Here is an 18596-nt window from a genome sequence, read left to right as displayed (position 1 = left end):
CATGAGGTAGGAAAATTATGTGGCTATATTGTAGCAACATCTCAGTCAGGAAGTTAAAGCTTGGTGACAAAATGACCCCAAGCATATTTCTTGATTATTGTCCAGTCGTGTGGTCCAGTGCTGCAGCTGACCCAGTACAGAGTGACACAGAGTGCTCTTAATTGTAATCAGAGGGCTGATATAAATACTATGCATGCCAGTCTCTCTTGGCTAAGAATTGAGGAGAGACTGACTGCATCACTTCTTCTTTTTATAAGAAACATTAATGTGTTGAAAATCCCAAATGGTTTGCAGTGTCAACTTACACACAGCTCTCACACACACACTTATCCCACCAGACATGCCACCAGGGGTCTTTCATAGTCCCCAAATCCAGAACAAATTCAAGAAGCGTACAGTATTATAGAGCCCTTATTGCATGGAACTTCTTTCCATCTCATATTTCTCAAATAAACAGCAAACCTGGTTTCAAAAAACAGATAAAGCAACACCTTGTGGCACAACTCACAATGTATGTAGTTCTGTCCTTGAGCTGTTCTTGTCTAATGATGTTCTGTATTATGTCATTCTGTATTACGTTTCATGTGTTGTGTTGGACCCCAGGAAGAGTAGTTGCTGCTTTTGCAATAGCTAATGGGGATCCTAATAAAATACCAAATACCAAAGGTTTGTTAGAACTGAAACTCTCTTCAGGCTTCTCTTTGTTGGTGTCTCCTGCTGACGACAGCCAATCCTACAGGTGTGGAGCTGTATCCTAGCCTTCCTGCTGAGTCCTTCCTGGCTATGATAAACGTGGTAATTTTGTTTTCTTGTTAGTATGTGTTGCGCTTCAAAAACTGTCTCAGGCTTGAGGTAACTTCAACTTCAGGTAACCTTAAGGGTATTATAGTAAACAAAATTTTAAACTAAAGCTAATCATGAAAACATGATTTAGTAACTTGATTAAATAAAATAATTAAGAAACCCATTTGAAAAACTAAAACTATACTGAAACTATCATTTTTGACTCCAAAAATCAACAAAAAAAACATCATTAATTATGTTCAGTTTTATTTTTTAAATCAAATCTTTGAAGAAAAATCTAATGAGGTTTTCAATCATTTCTATTCTAATGGGGTTTTCAAGCTTCTGAATCTGGCAGATAAATGCTGACAGGAGATGGTGATGTTTCAAATAAGCCTAGCTTCACTATCACTAGTTACCTAGTCTCTAGATAGACGGGTTGCCTCACGCAATGTAACAATGTTCCAACCATAGAGATGTATAGAGAGCACAGCGTTGTATCTGTCCCATTATGGTGTCTGTAACCAATCAATCACTTTTTAAATATCAGCAGTCACAAAGTGCTATACAGATACCCAGCCTAAAACCCCAACGAGCAAGCAATGCAGAAGTAGACGCATATGTATTATTAGCACATAGATCCTGGTTACAGTGTGCAACTGTTTTAGGACTTAGGGGGTGTGGATTTACTGAGTGACATGATAATCAAAATCAAATTCTGAGTAACTCACACGACTATGAGGCTTGGCTCCAAGTCAAGGCGGAAAAGTGTTTGTTATGGTGCACCATGGAAAGAATTCCCCGGAACCCGAGGTAGTAGGAACATGTCGCCACAGAGTTCTTAAACTACTAAACCAACTTTGACATCACCGTTGATGCTAATAGCTAGCCAGCGTAGCTCTGCTAGCCATCCTGTAACGTGATGTACAGTGAACACTAATGTATTCAAATAGAAAAAGTAAAGACGCCATAAAAGGCAGAATGATGTCGTGGTTGTGCAGAACGCTATTGCAGTAAAAAGTACAAGCACAGTCTTTTCCATACCAATGGCAATGATGCAGAAGGCTACGACTACTGTAAAACACTGGAGATTGTTGGACCCATCTCTGTGGGAGATGGCATGCCACTGGCAGCTTGCAAAAAGGTTTGCACGTCTTAGAACTCTTCTTAGAAGATACTATAAAAGCTGCTGTGAATCAACGAGAAACGGCAGTTTATTTAGAGAAAGAGAATATCCATATTGCATAAATTCTCTTTGTTGCACACAAACAAACAAAACAGTACTGGCCCCCGGGTGCAGCACACAGGGGTAGGTTCTATGGTTTAAACTGGATGGTGACGGACTGAGAGATCAGCCAATTAAAACCGGTGGGTGTTTTGTCCACTCAAATCAAATCAAATGTTATTTGTCACATGCGCCGAATACAACAAGTGTAGACCTTACAGTGAAATACTTACTTACAAGCCATTAACAATAATGCAGTTTTAAGAAAATCCCCCAAAAAGTAAGAGCTAAGAACAACAAATAATTAAAAAGCAGCAGTAAATAACAATAGCGGTGCTATATACAGGGAGTACTGGTACAGTGTCATTGTGCGAGGGGCACCGGTGTCGAGGTAATTGAGGTAATTATGTACATCTAGGTAGAGTTATTAAAGTGGCTACTCATAGATAATAACAGAGAGTAGCAACAGCATGGGGGGGCAATGAAAATAGTCTGGGTAGCCATTTGAATAGCTGTTCAGGAGTCTTATGGCTTGGGGGTAGAAGCTGTTAAGAAGCCTCTTGGACCTAGACTTGACGCTCCGGTGCCGCTTGCCATGCGGTAGCAGAGAGAACAGTCTAAAACTAGGGTGGCTGGAGTCTTTGACATTTTTTAGGGCCGTCTTCTGACACCGCCTGGTATAGAGGTCCTGGATGGCAGGAAACATGGCCCCAGTGATGTACTGGGCAATACGCACTACCCTCTGTAGTGCCTTGCGGTCGGAGGCTGAGCAGTTGCCATACCAGGCAGTGATGCAACCCGTCAGGATGCTCTCGATGGTGCAGCTGTAAAACCTTTTGAGGATCTGAGGACCCAATGCCAAATCTTTTCAGTCTCCTGAGGGGGAGTATGTTTTGTCGTGCCCTCTTCGCGACTGTCTTGGTGTGCTTGGACCATGGTAGTTTGTTGGTGATGTGGACGCTAAGGAACTTGAAGCTCTCAACCTGCTCCACTACAGACCCGTCGATGAGAATGGGGGCGTGCTCGGTCCTCCTTTTCCTGTAGTCCACAATCATCTTCTTTGTCTTGATCATGTTGAGGGAGAGGTTGTTGCACCACACGGTCAGGTCTCTGACCTCCTCCCTGAAGGCTGTTTCATCGTTGTTGGTGATCACTGTTGTGTCATCGGTAAACTTAATGATGGTGTTGGAGTCGGGCCTGGCCTGGCCGTGCAGTCATGAATGAACAAGAAGTACAGGAGGCATGCACTGAGCATGCACCCCTGAGGGGCCCGTGTGTTGAGGATCAGCGTGGCGGATGTATTGTTACCTACACTTACCACCTGGGGGAGGCCCGTCAGGAAGTCCAGGATCCAGTTGCAGAGGGAGGTGTTCAGTCCCAGGGTCCTTAGCTTAGTGATTAGCTTTGAGGGGCACTATGGTGTTGAACGCTGAGCTGTACTCAATAAATATCATTCTCACATAGGTGTTCCTTTTGGGAAAGGGCAGTGTGGAGAGCAATAGAGTGCATCATCTGTGGATCTGTTGGTACAGTATGCAAATGGGGGTGGGTCTAGGGTTTCTGGGATAATGTTGTTGATGTGAGCCATGACCAGCCTTTCAAAGCATTTCATGACTACAGACTTGAGTCCTACAGGTCGGTAGTCATTTAGGCAGGTTACCTTAGTGTTCTTGGGCACAGGGACATTCGTGGTCTGCTTGAAACATGTTGATATTACAGACTCAGACAGGGAGAGGTTGAAAATGTCAGTGAAGACAGTTGGTCAGCGAATGCTCGGAGTACACATCCTGGTAATCAGTCTGGCCCAGTGGCCTTGTGAATGTTGACCTGTTTAAAGGTCTTACTCACATCGGCTGTGGAGAGAGTGATCACACAGTCGTCCGGAACAGCTGATGCTCTCATGCATGTTTCAGTGTTACTTGCCTTGAAGCGAGTTAAGAAGTTATTTAACTCATCTGGTAGACTCATGTCACTGGGCAGCTCTCGGCTATGCTTCCCTTCATAGTCTGTAATAGTTTGCAAGCCCTGCCACATCCGACGAGCGTCGGAGTTGCTGTAGTACGATTCGATCTTAGTCATGTATTGACGCTTTGCCTGTTTGATGGTTTGCATCATCTACCTTCACTAAAACCACTGCAAGGTTTTGCCTGCGAACTTTGGTTTCAAATCGCAATGTTCTGAGATGTCTGTCTACAGGCTACAGAAAACGTTTTTTCAAGCTTGGCCCGCCTACCCAAACTCGTGATTTGTTGGGAGAGTTGTCAGTCTAAAATAATCTGAAATGTTCAAGAGAATCCGACAGCCTCCCCAGAGCTAGTGCTGTTGCTCTATGTCTGGAATTTTCCGAAACTACTAGCTATCACTAGCTAACAGGAGACTACTAGATACAACTAGCTAACAGGAAACCAACAGCTATCACTAGCTTACAGGAGACTACTAGCTATCACTAGCTAATGTAAGAAATACAACCGAGAACACATAAATGGCTGCTAGCCTCCCATGCATAGGCTACTTCCTGTCCCTAACACTAAAACTAAAACTGAAATATCATAAAAAATAAATAGCAATGTTTATATCAAACTGAATAAAAACTAGTAAATCAAGTCAGAAAACTAACTGAAACTAAACTGAATGTAAAAAAAACTGAAAACAAATAGAAATAAAAAGTAATATAAAAACACAAAACATAATAGGCTTGAGCTTGAGTGAGTTTGTCTCTTTCCTCCACCCACACACGGAGCAATTAGCTGCAGTTCCTGGTACAACATGAAATGGCAGTTTCTCTGTGATTATTCATATTTTTATTCTTCCTTTCAATCCAACACGATTGTACCATGACTTTAATTACCTTCCTCTGCCTTGGGCCCAAGGATTTCCTCTTCACTTTAGTTTGCTCCTCAATTCATGCACCTTGGTTGGAGAGTGAGTTAGCTGCAGTGTTTATTTCCCTTGGGGCGAAGGAGAGACATTCAGATTCCAATTTCAGAGATTCAAAGGGACCGCCATTTGCTGTGTGGAACCTGTACTCTCTCTACCAGTAATTTCCCTCCTTTACCTATTGAACAAACTCCCTTTCTCTCTCTCTTTCTCTCTGAAGATATTTTTTTGAAGATGTGATCGGCTAAAGGGAGGTCACAGGTGTCTCTATTCTCTATGTGGATGAAATGACCTTACAAGATGAGTAAGTATAGAATATCACTATGCTTTCACCATTGGCCAGACACATACCAGAGCTTTTCAGCAGGAATTAGACCCATCTGATGTCTTCAACTTCAATTCTTTATTTGTGTACTTTGAAGGTTCTTTAGAAGGTAGATGGATGACTGTCTATATAGATTAACACTGGATGGACAGTAATTAATGATGAACTGACCACATTCACAGGAGGCCAAGAATCCGTTCTGGAAGCACACTTTCCACTGTGGTCAGAGGGCACTTTCAGTACTGTAGTTTAGCAGAAGTTGAGCACAAAAGGACAATTCCCATAGACAGACCCACAGAGAAGTCAAATTTTAAAATACACTTTCGTTATCAGCTTTGTGGCAAAAGTATCCATTGAATTATTGAAGTAATTGTCTTTGAGGCAAAAAAAATGTCATCGCTCACAGCAGAATATATTTACGTTCTATATTAATCCAATGTCTGTCATGTTTCTGGATGACGTGATGAGGTCCTCGCTGCTTCCTGTGCGCTCTGTAAAGCAGATGGCAACCACCACGAAACGGTGTATGCGAACGTGAGTAGATTATTTTGAAAACAATGTTCCACCATTTTGGATGCTGTCTCCAGTCAAAGAGACAGTATATGATGACAAGATGGTCTTGTCTCCACCCTAACAATGGGAGTCAATGTCCAAAAAGCAGTCTGCTTATCGGTTTAGTTATCAGTCTGCTTATCGCTGTATTTCTCTGTGGACATATTTTGATGGGAGTGGACCCTCTCGCTTCACCTCTTCCTCTCTGCTCCAGTTTATATACACCAGTAATTCACAGCCATGCATTGGGGGCAACTACTTTCTATTCTCTTCCACATTAACTTCTAAAGGTATAGGGGGCAGCATTTACACTTTTGGATAAATAGGGTGCCCAATTTCAACTTCCTGCTACTCATGCCAAGAATATAAGATATGCATATCATTAGTAGATTTGGATAGAAAACACTCTGAAGTTTATAAAACTGTTTGAATCATGTCTGTGAGTATAACAGAACTTATGTAGCATGCAAAACCCCGAGGACCAACCGTTCAGAAATAAAAAAAAATTGTGATTTTTTTTGTCTGTTCATTGGGTTCTCAATGGGTTCTCATTGGGAAACGATATTTCTTAGGAACTTGTTTTCAGTTCCTACCGCTTTCACCAGTCTTTGCAATTTGGTTGAGGTTATTCCTTTGTGCAATGAAGAAGTATGGCCATCTAGGAACTGCGTAACACTGTTGAGAGTTGCGCAAGACTTGAAAAGTAGCTTGGCTTGTTGTCTTCCTGTATAGACCAGTCTTCAATTTGATCGATTATTAACATTTAAAATACCTAAAGTTGTATTACAAAATCAAATCAAATCAAATCAAATGTATTTATATAGCCCTTCGTACATCAGCTGATATCTCAAAGTGCTGTACAGAAACCCAGCCTAAAACTCCAAACAGCAAGCAATGGAGGTGTAGAAGCACGGTGACTAGGAAAAACTCCCTAGAAAGGCCAAAACCTAGGAAGAAACCTAGAGAGGAACCAGGCTATGTGGGGTGGCCAGTCCTCTTCTGGCTGTGCCGGGTGGAGATTATAACAGAACATGGCCAAGATGTTCAAATGTTCATAAATGACCAGCATGGTCAAATAATAATAAGGCAGAACAGTTGAACCTGGAGCAGCAGCATGGCCAGGTGGACTGGGGACAGCAAGGAGTCATCATGTCAGGTAGTCCTGAGGCATGGTCCTAGGGCTCAGGTCCTCCGAGAGAGAAAAAGAAAGAGAGAAAGAGAGAATTAGAGAGAGCACACTTAAATTCACACAGGACAACGAATAGGACAGGAGAAGTACTCCAGATATAACAAACTGACCCTAGCCCCCCGACACATAAACTACTGCAGCATAAATACTGGAGGCTGAGACAGGAGGGGTCAGGAGACACTGTGGCCCCATCCGAGGACACCCCCGGACAGGGCCAAACAAAAGTAGCTTGAAATGTTTTGGCAAAGTTTACAGGCAACTTTTGAAATATTTTGTAGTGACGTTGCGCAATTTGGAAGCTGTTTTTTTCTGGATCAAAGCGCCAAATAAATGGACATTTTGGATATATATGGATGGAATTAATCGAACAAAAGGACCAATTCTGATGTTTATGGGACATATTGGAGTGCCAACAAAAGAAGCTTGTCAAAGGTAAGGCATGTTTTATATTTTATTTCTGCGTTTTGTGTAGCGCCTGCAGGGTTGAAATATGCTACCCTCTTTGTTTACTGTTGTGCTATCATCAGATAATAGCTTCTTATTCTTTTGCCGACAAGCCTTTTTAAAATATGTCATGTTGGCTGGATTCACAACAGGTGTAGCTTTAATTTAGTGTCTTACATGTGTGATTTAATGAAATTTTGATTTTTATATAATTTTATTTGAATTTGCCGCGCTGCATTTTCCCTGGCTTTTGGCCAAGTGGGACGCAAGCGTCCCCTATACCATAAGAAGTTAACGAACATCTGACCAATCAGAATAGATCAATTAGTTGCTGGGTAGATCATCAATTACCCCTTTAATTGCAAACAACTGACTCAACATATTAGAGCTACTCAACAGTGACTTATAAATGTCTTATAAATGACTTATAAATTACTTATAAATGACTTATAAATGTCTCTGTAATGGGTGCGTGCTGGTGGCAGGGAAGTCAGGCACAGGAGAGTGAACTTGGTATGAACGGAGTATAAATGCTAAAAAAACTCCAATAACCAATATATACAAAAAATAATATAAAAGGGTACAAAACCCATCGCACACCAGAACATGACTTGCACAAAACATACAACAAACAATCACCAACAAAGACATGGGGGGAAACAGAGTGTTAAATACACAACATGTAACTGATGGGATTCAAACCAAGTGTGAAGTAAGACAAGACAAATCCAATGGAAAATGAAAAATGGATCAGCGATGGCTAGAAGGCCGGTGACGTCGACCGCCGAACACCGCCCGAATAAGGAGAGGAACTTCGGTGGAAGTCGTGACACTCATGAAATACTTCTATAGTTAGGATAATTAATTGTGACGGAACTTGCCATTGAATGCCTTTGAATACCTTTCCAACCAACTTAGAAATCAATATTTATTCAGCTCCTCAACATTTTTAGTTGACTGTATTTCTGTCAGATAAATAACTTAAATTCCTTGGAATTTTAATCACAGTATCAACTACAATATATTCTATACAACACCTGGGCGGCAGGGTAGCCTAGTGGTTAGAGCGTTGGACTAGTAACCGAAAGTCTGCAATTTCAAATCCCCAAGCTGACAAGGTTCAAATCTGTCGTTCTGCCCCTGAACAGGCAGTTAACCCACTGTTCCTAGGCCGTCATTGAAAATAAGAATTTGATCTTAACTGACTTGCCTAGTTAAATAAAGGTACAATTTAAAAAAAATATATACTATTAACTGATTACCTTCTCTTCTCTATTCAATGGACCCTATCACATAAAAATAATCACATTGATGTGTTTTTCTGTGCTCTGTTTCAGTCTGGGAGAGGAGTAGTGTGGGCACAGCCATGGAGAGAGAGAATCAACACAGACGTATGAGTCATGATGATAATCCTATCTGTCTTTGTAAAAGGATGCACTGGCGTACTGGATGCCCGCGCAGCCGCCGAGTTGAGTTGTGTGGTTGCAATATCAAAAGTCCCTTATCTCTGGTATATCTTGGCAGGGATCATTCAAGACAAAGTTTCAATTGTGTGCAGCGCAAGGGACATATAATGCACAATGTCTCAGGAAAGACTGTCTGGGTTGACAATACTCAGCAGGCCTATAGAAAACAGTTGGGCCAGCAACCTGGACCGACAGGCTGTGGTGAAAACATTTGCTCACAAATGCAAGTGACACAGTAGCATACTGTAGGTAATAAGCCTCTACGTAGAAAAAAAGAGAGAGATAAGCACAGACACAAAGAGATGTAAGAGAAGGAAATAGAAAAGGGAGAGAGATAGAATAAGCAAGGAGCTCTTCAGTAGACCAGGGGAGTATCTCAAGTTGGATTTAATTGAATTTGATTACATTTAATTTACCTTGATCGCATCCCATTTCTGTAGGCTATTAGCCAGACAAAACCCAACAATAAATAGTTTCTTCTTCATTGTTAGGCTATTTGATGTGTCACTTTTTATTTTTTTTAAAGGCATGTAAATAGCAACTAAATGCTATATAGGTGACCCGATTCAGGAAAGTAGGCGTATGTCACAAGTCACATATTCACAGGAGAGCTGTTTGAACGTAAAAAACATATTTTTTGTAAAATGCGTTTTTTGGCAGAAATGTCTTCTCGAACATGTGAACTTTCATGTGCCTTAATGTCAAACTTGTCTGGAATTACAAATTTTAAAAAATACATTTCGAGCCTAGTTGGTTTAGCCACAGACAAAGTGAGTAACCTTCCCGCTAGCCATGATTGGCTGAGATAATGAGTGGGCTGGACATGCCGAGAGATGAGTTTGGATTGGTCTACCATATAGCACACGTCTGTCTATTGGATCTGGTCAGTATGTTTAGGTAATCGTGTCAAACACGGCTTTAAAAAAAATGTATTGTGTAGTAAAACTGCATAAACCTAATGTCAAGTTAAAGTGTACTGTTAGCTAGCTAACGTTAGCTGGCTGGCTCGCTAGCTAACGTCATGTGTATGCTCTCCACTTTCTGGAGGACGGAGTTTTGAAATCAGTGGAATTCGAGTATGATAGCTAAGGAGATGGAGAAAGCACCAGTCTGGATTACATCGTCAAACTAAGGAAACCATGCATGACATCAGACAGAAGACGTGTCCAACCATGATGTATACTGGTAAGATTTTCAGATATTACACATTTCTAATGTTGACAGAAAGTGGTTTAATTTCAAATGTACTGTTAGCTAGCTAACGTTAGCTGGCTGGGTCGCTAGCTAACGTTATGCATATGATCTTATTCTTCGTATCTCAGACACATTTTCTTGACTAGTTATAGCCATAGAACCTGGTTGGTTAGCTACCTGCAGATTCATGCAGGGTAGTAATGTCATGAGTTGTGATTATGGTCCATTGTTTAGCTAGCTAGCAACATGTCTTAACAAAAGACTCCACTCTAATTTTGAGAAAGTATCTTAATTTCAAGTTAAAGTGTACTGTTAGCAAGCTAGCTAATTTTAGCTGAAAAGAAGGTGAGATACGGTAGTCATTGGGAAGTTGTAGCCTATACGTCACCTCGTTAACCCTCCGGAGAACTTTGAATGGCCCAACAAACTGGGGGCTCAGGTTCTTGCAGGGCAGGCGGAGTGGGAGATTCCTGGTAGAGAGCCAGACATTATCCCCAAGATGTAACACGGGCGCCTCACTGCGGTGGCAGTCTGCCTGCTCCTTCTGATGGTGAACGGTGCGCTGGAGTCTCATGCGAGCCTCGCGCCACACTTCCTCTGCGTGCCTGAACCACTTCAGGCACGCAGAACCACTTCAGGCATGCTTCGGTCTGGCCCGAGGTCCAGGGAGCCAGAGCTGGCTGAAAACCCAGAATAAATTCTGTGCGTACTACGCCATGGAAGGAATCGGGCCCATCTTCCCTGCCGGTCCTGGCAGTGAATCCTCAGGAACCTCCCCAGCTCCAGGTTCATCCTCTCCACCTGCCAGTTGGACTGAGGCCTATACCCAGAAATGAGAATGACCTTGATCCCAAGCATCTCCATAAAGGCTCTCCATACCCATGATGTGAATTGGGGCCCACGGTCTGAGATAATGTCCCCCAGAAGGCCATAATGCCGGAAGACCTGCTGGAATAGTGCCTCAGTGATCTGGAGAGCAGTAGGGAGACCAGAGAGAGGAATGAAATGACAGGATTTGGAAAATCTATCCACAACCACCAAAATGGAGATCAGTAACAAAGTCAATGGATTGATGAGACCAGGGACGCTGAGGCAGGGGAAGGAGTTTCCCTGCTGGAGCGTGCCGGGCGACTTGGTTTGAGCACATACTGAACAGGAGTTGACATAGCGACTAACGACCTGCGCCAAGGTAGGCCACGAATACTTCTCGGAGACGGATTGGGTAGTGAGAGAAATAGCTAGATGTCCAGCAACAACAGCTGTGTGCGCCCAGGTCAGCAGCCGATCCCTTATCCCCGTGGGAACGTAGATGCACACAGGAGGACAGGTAGTGGGTGCGGACTCCCTCTCCAGAGTCTGACTATGGGTGCATTCTGGACCCTCTCCTGAATTGTAGAGACGGGACTGGGCATTGGCTTTGGTGTTCTTTGAACCTGGGCAATAGGTCAGCGTGAAGTCAAATCTTGTAAAGAAAAGAGACCACCTTGCTTGGTGCAGATTCAGCCTCCTCGCTGTCTGTATGTACTCCAGGTTCCAATGGTCAGTGAGGATGATGAATGGGTCCTTGGCGCCCTCCAGCCAGCGTCTCCACTCCTCTAATGCCAACTTCCCCGCCAGGAGCTCTCGGTCACCAACGTCTTAATTCCTCTCTGCAGGGGACAATTTCTTAGAGTAATACGCATACAGATACAATTTCTGTGGGTTACCTTGTTGTTGAGACAGAACTGCCCCCACACCCACCTCTGAAGCGTCCACCTCCACCACAAAGGATATCGTGGGATCTGGGTGTTTAAGCAATGGATCGGAGGAGAAAAGTCCCTTCAGTAGGCTGAAGGCCTCGTCAGCTGCTGGACTCCACACCAACCTATGGGGACCACCCTTGAGGAGAGAGGTGAGAGGAGCAGCGATGGAGCTGGTGTTCCTGATGAAACAGCACCGTTGTAACCCCTTTATGGTGGTTGGGATTGGCCATGACCTGACCGCATCTACTTTCTTGTCGTCCATCTTCACTCCTTGCGGGCTGATTTGGTAGCCAAGGAAGGAGACAGTCTCCTGATGAAACTGGAACTTCTCAGCCTTGCCAAACAGTTGGTTAGCTTGGAGGCATTTCAGGACTACTCGGACGTGAGCGATGTGATCCTCCAAGGCAGCCGAACCGTTCGTACACTACAGACGATTTTGTGAGAAGACCGATTTTCTGGATGTCTCATGGTCTGACAAACACCGCTCTAGCTCTGTCAACTTTTACCGCAGATCCGGAAGTGATACATAGGCGGATGTTGTGGATTGAGACGCATTTTGAGATTGAGACGCACCCAATGCAAACAAATATCTATATATCTCTATCTTATTTTTACAGATCTTTAAAATATGCTAATTTGATTTCCATGAGACCATAGACATCGAGTTTTAATAGATTGTTTTTGTGCATAAAACCATTTTATCCCAGCTGGGAGAGAGTGGAAGGAAGGCTCACAACATGCAGGTTCTGTACAGGACAGTTGTATATGATTTTTTTTTATCTTTAACTTCTTGCGTCGAGCAATCCCGTATCCGGGAGCGTAATCATAGCCTCAAGCTCATTACCATAACGCAACGTTAACTATTAATGAAAATCGCAAATGAAATGAAAGAAATATAGTCACTCACAAGCTTAGCCTTTTGTTAACAACACTGTCATCTCAGATTTTCAAAATATGCCTTTCAACCATAGCTACACAAGCATTTGTGTAAGAGTATTGATAGCTAGCATAGCATTAAGCCTAGCATTCAGCAGGCAACATTTTCACAAAAACAAGAAAAGCATTCAAATAAAATCATTTACCTTTGAAGAACTTTGGATGTTTTCAATAAGGAGACTCTCAGTTAGATAGCAAATTAGACAGTTTTTCCAAAAAGATTATTTGTGTAGGAGAAATCGCTCCGTTTTGTTCATCACGTTTGGCTAAGAAAAAAACCTGAAAATTCAGTCATTACAACGCCGAACTTTTTTCCAAATTAACTCCATAATATCGACAGAAACGTGGCAAACGTTGTTTAGAATCAATCCTCAAGGTGTTTTTCACATATCTATTCGATGATAAATCATTGGTGGCAGTTGGGTTTCTCCTCAAAAGCAAATGGAACAATACACGCAGCTGGAGATTACGCAATAATTGCGACGGAGGACACCAAGCGAGCACCTGGTAGATGTAGTGTAAAATGGTCGATCTTCCAATGATATGCCTACAAATACGTCACAATGCTGCAGACACCTTGGGGAAACGACAGAAAGTGTAGGCTCATTCCTGGCGCATTCACAGCCATATAAGGAGACATTGGAACACAGCGCCTTCAAAATCTGGCGTATTTCCTGTTTGAAATTTCATCTTGGTTTCGCCTGTAGCATCAGTTCTGTGGCACTCACAGATAATATCTTTGCAGTTTTGGAAACGTCAGAGTGTTTTCTTTCCAAAGCTGTCAATTATATGCATAGCATCTTTTCGTGACAAAATATCTTGTTTAAAACGGGAACGTTTTTTTATCCAAAAATTAAAAGAGCGCCCCCTATATCGAAGAAGTTAATGACATTATTGCTGCCAGACAGCAGTCTAAATGGCAGCCTGGCAACGTCATTTAAAGCTTCGTGAAATGTTAGGCATAACATGAAAATGAAAATGATGTTCAAATCGTTTTAACAATAAATATTTATCCATTAGCAAAAGCAAAGCTATAGGCTACATGCCCTGGCACCACAGAAAGCCTTTCATCGATTTGAAAGGCAGCCGCATAGACATGTAGCAATTTCAGCACCATGGACAGCAATCAGTAGTCTATTCTTTGTGAGTGGCTGTCTGGCTGATGCATTCTATTTTTATTTTTATTTTAGGGGGAGGGGTGGAACTCTGACCGTACGGGGGTCCAGAGTTGAATGTGTGTGTGTGCCGTTGGTGACCTTGGTATCTGAGAAACGGCAGGGTTCTCTGAAAGTTAGTTCAAGGGTCAATTACCGCTGAATAGAAACCATCCACAAAATGGTCTCATTGAATGTTTTCGTTTCACGAGAACCAATATGTTCCTAAAAACACCCTCCCACACCACACACACACACACACACAGCATGAGCTCATATCTCTCTTTCTCTCTCTTTCTCACAAAAAAAAACACACAAACACACACACGAAAACACAGTCTGCTTGGTTTTCAATCAGCATGTCTCTGAGAATCTCTGAAAGTTGTTTTTCACATCACTCACTTCCCCTTTCTCCCATTCTCTTTTTCTCTCTCATCTTTTTTAGTTTGCCCTCTCTCCCCTCCCAATTAGATTGTGAGCCAGTCGAGGCAATCTGCTCTCTCTCAGAATTAAGCACTCATTAGGGGGCCTTAATGAACTGATCAAGTTAAATGAGTTGGAAACTCAGAGGGAGAAACAACAGACACCTGAAACAGAGAGGAGTTGATTGTCTGTGTGTGTGGGGGGGAGGGGGGCGTGTGTGTGTGGGGGGGGGTGCGCACAGGACACTCACCAATACAAAGACACGCCATCTGATTATAAAAGTCAAGGTTCACGTTTCAAAACAATGTATTCTTGTCAAATGAAAATGAAAATCTTTGAACTTCCATTTGCAGGGCCCCTAAGTCTATCTCAACACGGTCTCATCATAAATATTATGGTTTGACATCTGTGCCATGTTGTCTTTAGTGTTATTGATGAATGCAGGAGAGGTGTGTTATTGTTGTAATGCTACAGAGGCTCACGTAGATGAGAGTGCAGCCAGAGACAAACACACTGTGCTCTCTTTGTGTCCGCATTCATTCTACCTCACACCAGGATCCGCCAGCCAGCTCCACAGCAGATATCACCCCACCAGCCTGGCTGCACCCTGCTGAGAGAGAGATGGATGGAGAGGAGGAGAGACGGAGGATGCAGGAGAGAGACAAAGAGCAAGGTGTGAGAGAGAGGGAGAGAGGGATGGATATGACGGGAGAGAGAAAGAGAGGAATGGGAGGGGCCGAATCACTCAAACAAATCTTTGAATTCACACTTATAACAATCTTCTGTAGCACAAGTACATTTCAATGTTTCACAAAGAAGGAAAGCAGCCCGAACAGTCACAGAATGAAGGTGTTGGAGTCAAGGGCAGTTGGCTGGCTGGGCAAGCTCATAGAGAGAAGAGGAAACTTCAAATAAATGGAAATCTGTTACTGTGTCAGCTTTCATATTTGTGAGGCAATGTGTTGGGCTGTGTTATGCTACAGGATACAGGACGCTTGACCAATAGTTATCACCAATAGACTGGGAAAGGACACAACCTCTCCAGAGTCCCTGTCCTAAAAAGCCTTCTTCTTCGTTTGTCTGGCATACGTGTGCCAGACAAACATCCACATCTCTGAGTGACGCTTTCAAATGAGGATCTAGCATCGTGCCGTCTTTATGTTTTCCTGCAAACATAAATTTGATTTTAATTGTATTTAACCTTTATTTAACTAGGCAAATCAGTTAAGAACAAATTCTTATTTACAATGACGGCCTACCCCGGCCAAACCCGGACGATGCCGGGCCAATTGTGCGCCGCCCTATGGGAGCAGCGTTCTGAGGAATAAAACTTTTCCCCTCTTTCCCGAATCGTTAACAGTCATTTCTATGTTAGTATCATTCTTTTTCTCCATCCGGTTGGTTTGATAAACTTATCTACTTATCTAGACGCAAGAGGAGAAAAGGGACAGAGCAGGATCAAAGAGAATGGCACACCTAGTCACACCCACATAGACAAACACACAGAGAGAGAGAGAGAGAGAGAGAGAGAGAGAGAGAGAGAGAGAATCACACAGCACTTCTGAAACCAGAGCAAATCTGAAAGGTTCATCTTCCATTAAGTCTTATTACAAAGTTCTGCCGTCTGTTCCACAACCCGCTACAATTTGTAAGCCATTAACACCCCCTAAAAATAACCAACTTAACACATGCCAGAGCAGAGCCAGCCAGGGACATTTTAATAAACGTCATGTAACCGCGGCAACAATCAAATTTAATGGGCCTGCAACACAACTCAATAGTCGCCTCACAACACAGTTTGCATAAAAGGATGACAAGCAAACCCAATAACAGAAGAATACATTATTTATTTTACATATTTAATTCATAACACTGAATGTGTTTATGTGCTATTTCCTTTCCCTGAACGGAGAGAAAAGATGCAGAGAGAGGTAAAGGAGGATAAGAGAGAGAGGATACAGAGAGAGGCAGGGAAGAGGAGAGGAACGGGGAGAGGGAGGGTACTCTAGAAAGAAAGGCTTGAGGATAAAAGTGAGTTTGAGATGATTGCAAGACGAGTAGTGGTTAGTTTACCGTAATATATAAGCAGCCTGGAGCAATGGCGTATCTGCGACTCTTCCTGTAAACCTAGAAGATTATCTATTCTTGGGGAACAAAATTCAGTTATAATGTTAATTGATAAATAGCCTACTCAGGCTGCAGGTAAAACTGAGAGAAAATGTTATTGCTAAATCAAAGTGTGTGTAAGGATGCATCAGAGGAGGCTGGTGGGGGGAGCTATAGGAGGACGGGCTCATTGTAATGGCTGGAATGGAATAAATAGAACGGTGTCAAAGCACATGTTTAACTCTGTTCCATTAATTCCATTCCAGCCATTAAAATGAGCCTGTCTTCCTATAGCTCCTCCCACCAGCTTACTCTGGCATGCATGTATGTGTCATGTGTGTGCATATGCGTCAGAGCATGCATTATGTGTGAGTACATCGGTCCTCGGTCCTCTCTCATTAGCCCATGGAGGCTGTTATATAAAAAACATACTCTACTGGTTAATATACAACAACCCTGAATACAAAACAGAGGGCAGCCAGAGCCCACAGGACACTGGCTCATAATACCTTACAAGGAGATAGATGAGGGAGAGAAGGAGGAAATATGAGCTGGGATCCTGGTCTGCGATAAGAGAGATGTTTCTATTCTGAATATGTAGGTTTGGTTGTGTGTGTGTGTGTGTGTGTGTGTGTGTGTGTGTGTGTGTGTGTGTGTGTGTGTGTGTGTGTGTGTGTGTGTGTGTGTGTGTGTGTGTGTGTGTGTGTGTGTGTGTGTGTGTGTGTGTGTGTGAAATTGTACAAGTGTCAATGTCTCAGAACGTCACCTACTTTGGAAAATAAATGACTTGCTAATGTGTATTCTCCTCTTTGACAATCCTCTTCCTTACCAGCATCTGAAGGCCAAAGCACAGAGCACAGAGAGCATCAGAGGTCAAAGTTAAATAGCACTCATTCTCTTCTGTTCATTTCGCTGCAACCTGATCTCATAGCTTCAAGTTTGACGTAATGTGGATGAACGTCTAATTTTAACCCATTCATTAATTCTGCGTGGTTACAGGGTTCATTTTGCATGGTTACCGGGTTTAAACATCCGGAATCGGTGTGTGTTTCTGGTGACCAGGCTGTTCATTCACCTTTCACACAAATACACGCACATACATATACTATGACATATTCATTCTCCCCTTTTAATACACTCATTGAGCTGTCCCTCACACCTTTTCACCACTCACCTCCACTGCACGCACGCACACACCAAAAACAAACACGTCTTGAAACATACACTGTTCATAGCTAATCTACTCCAGCATTGATTTTTTTTCCTGTTTGTTCCTCCTGTCCTCTCAGCTCTCTGCATCAGATGAGGAGAACAGGGACCATGTTAAGAGGGAAAGAGAAAGGAGGGAGAAAGAGAGATAGAGGGAGAGAGAGGGGGGGGGGCAGGGCAGGATGAAGGGTTGATGGGTTGGGTCGTGTTAGCACCTGCACACACTACAGTGAAAAATCAATCAATCACAGAGAGGGAGGGGGAGAGAAAAAAGGAAACAAGAGAAAAAGAGAGAGGAGGTGGAAAGACACAAAAAGATCAAAGTTATCCCCTGTGGATTCTGCCTGAGCTTTTAGAGCGCTCAACCCTTTTGATTTAGATGTCAAGCGGAAAGACGTCAAACTCATCAAAAAACGGTTGGTTGTGAGTGTATGTACGAGGAGCTGAGTCTGTCCTGGAAGGAGCCTCTGTAGCCTCCAGCCTTGAGCTACAACACAACACGTCATCTTCCTTTCAGGCGCCTCTGGGTTAAGAACTTCTCCACCAGAGAAGAACGGCAGGAGAAGAGACACGTTCAAATGTAGAGGCGAGAGAGACAGAGAGAGACAGAGAGAGACAGAGAGAGGCGAGAGAGACAGAGAGAGACAGAGAGAGACAGAGAGAGGCGAGAGAGACAGAGAGAGACAGAGAGAGGCGAGAGAGACAGAGAGAGACAGAGAGAGGCGAGAGAGACAGAGAGAGGCGATAGCAGGAGCCGAGAGTGCATCTGTGTTGTCTTCCAAAAAGCTTTCTTGAATTCAGAAACTATCCATCTCTCGGTGTGGAAAGGTTACGAAGTGTCCCCCTGCGACCTTGGCAGCCCACTCTCGTCTCGTCAGGCCACACCACATCTCAACAGGAGATAGGAGTAGGCACCCATGGCTGCTTTCAGTTTTTGAATCTTTTCTTCTCCGCTCCCTCAGGCAACATCC

Source organism: Oncorhynchus nerka, linkage group LG6 (genome assembly GCF_034236695.1).
Source record: "Oncorhynchus nerka isolate Pitt River linkage group LG6, Oner_Uvic_2.0, whole genome shotgun sequence".
NCBI classification, from domain to species: domain Eukaryota; kingdom Metazoa; phylum Chordata; class Actinopteri; order Salmoniformes; family Salmonidae; genus Oncorhynchus; species Oncorhynchus nerka.
The sequence above is the reverse complement of the archived record's forward strand: the minus strand, read 5'-3'. Positions refer to the sequence as shown.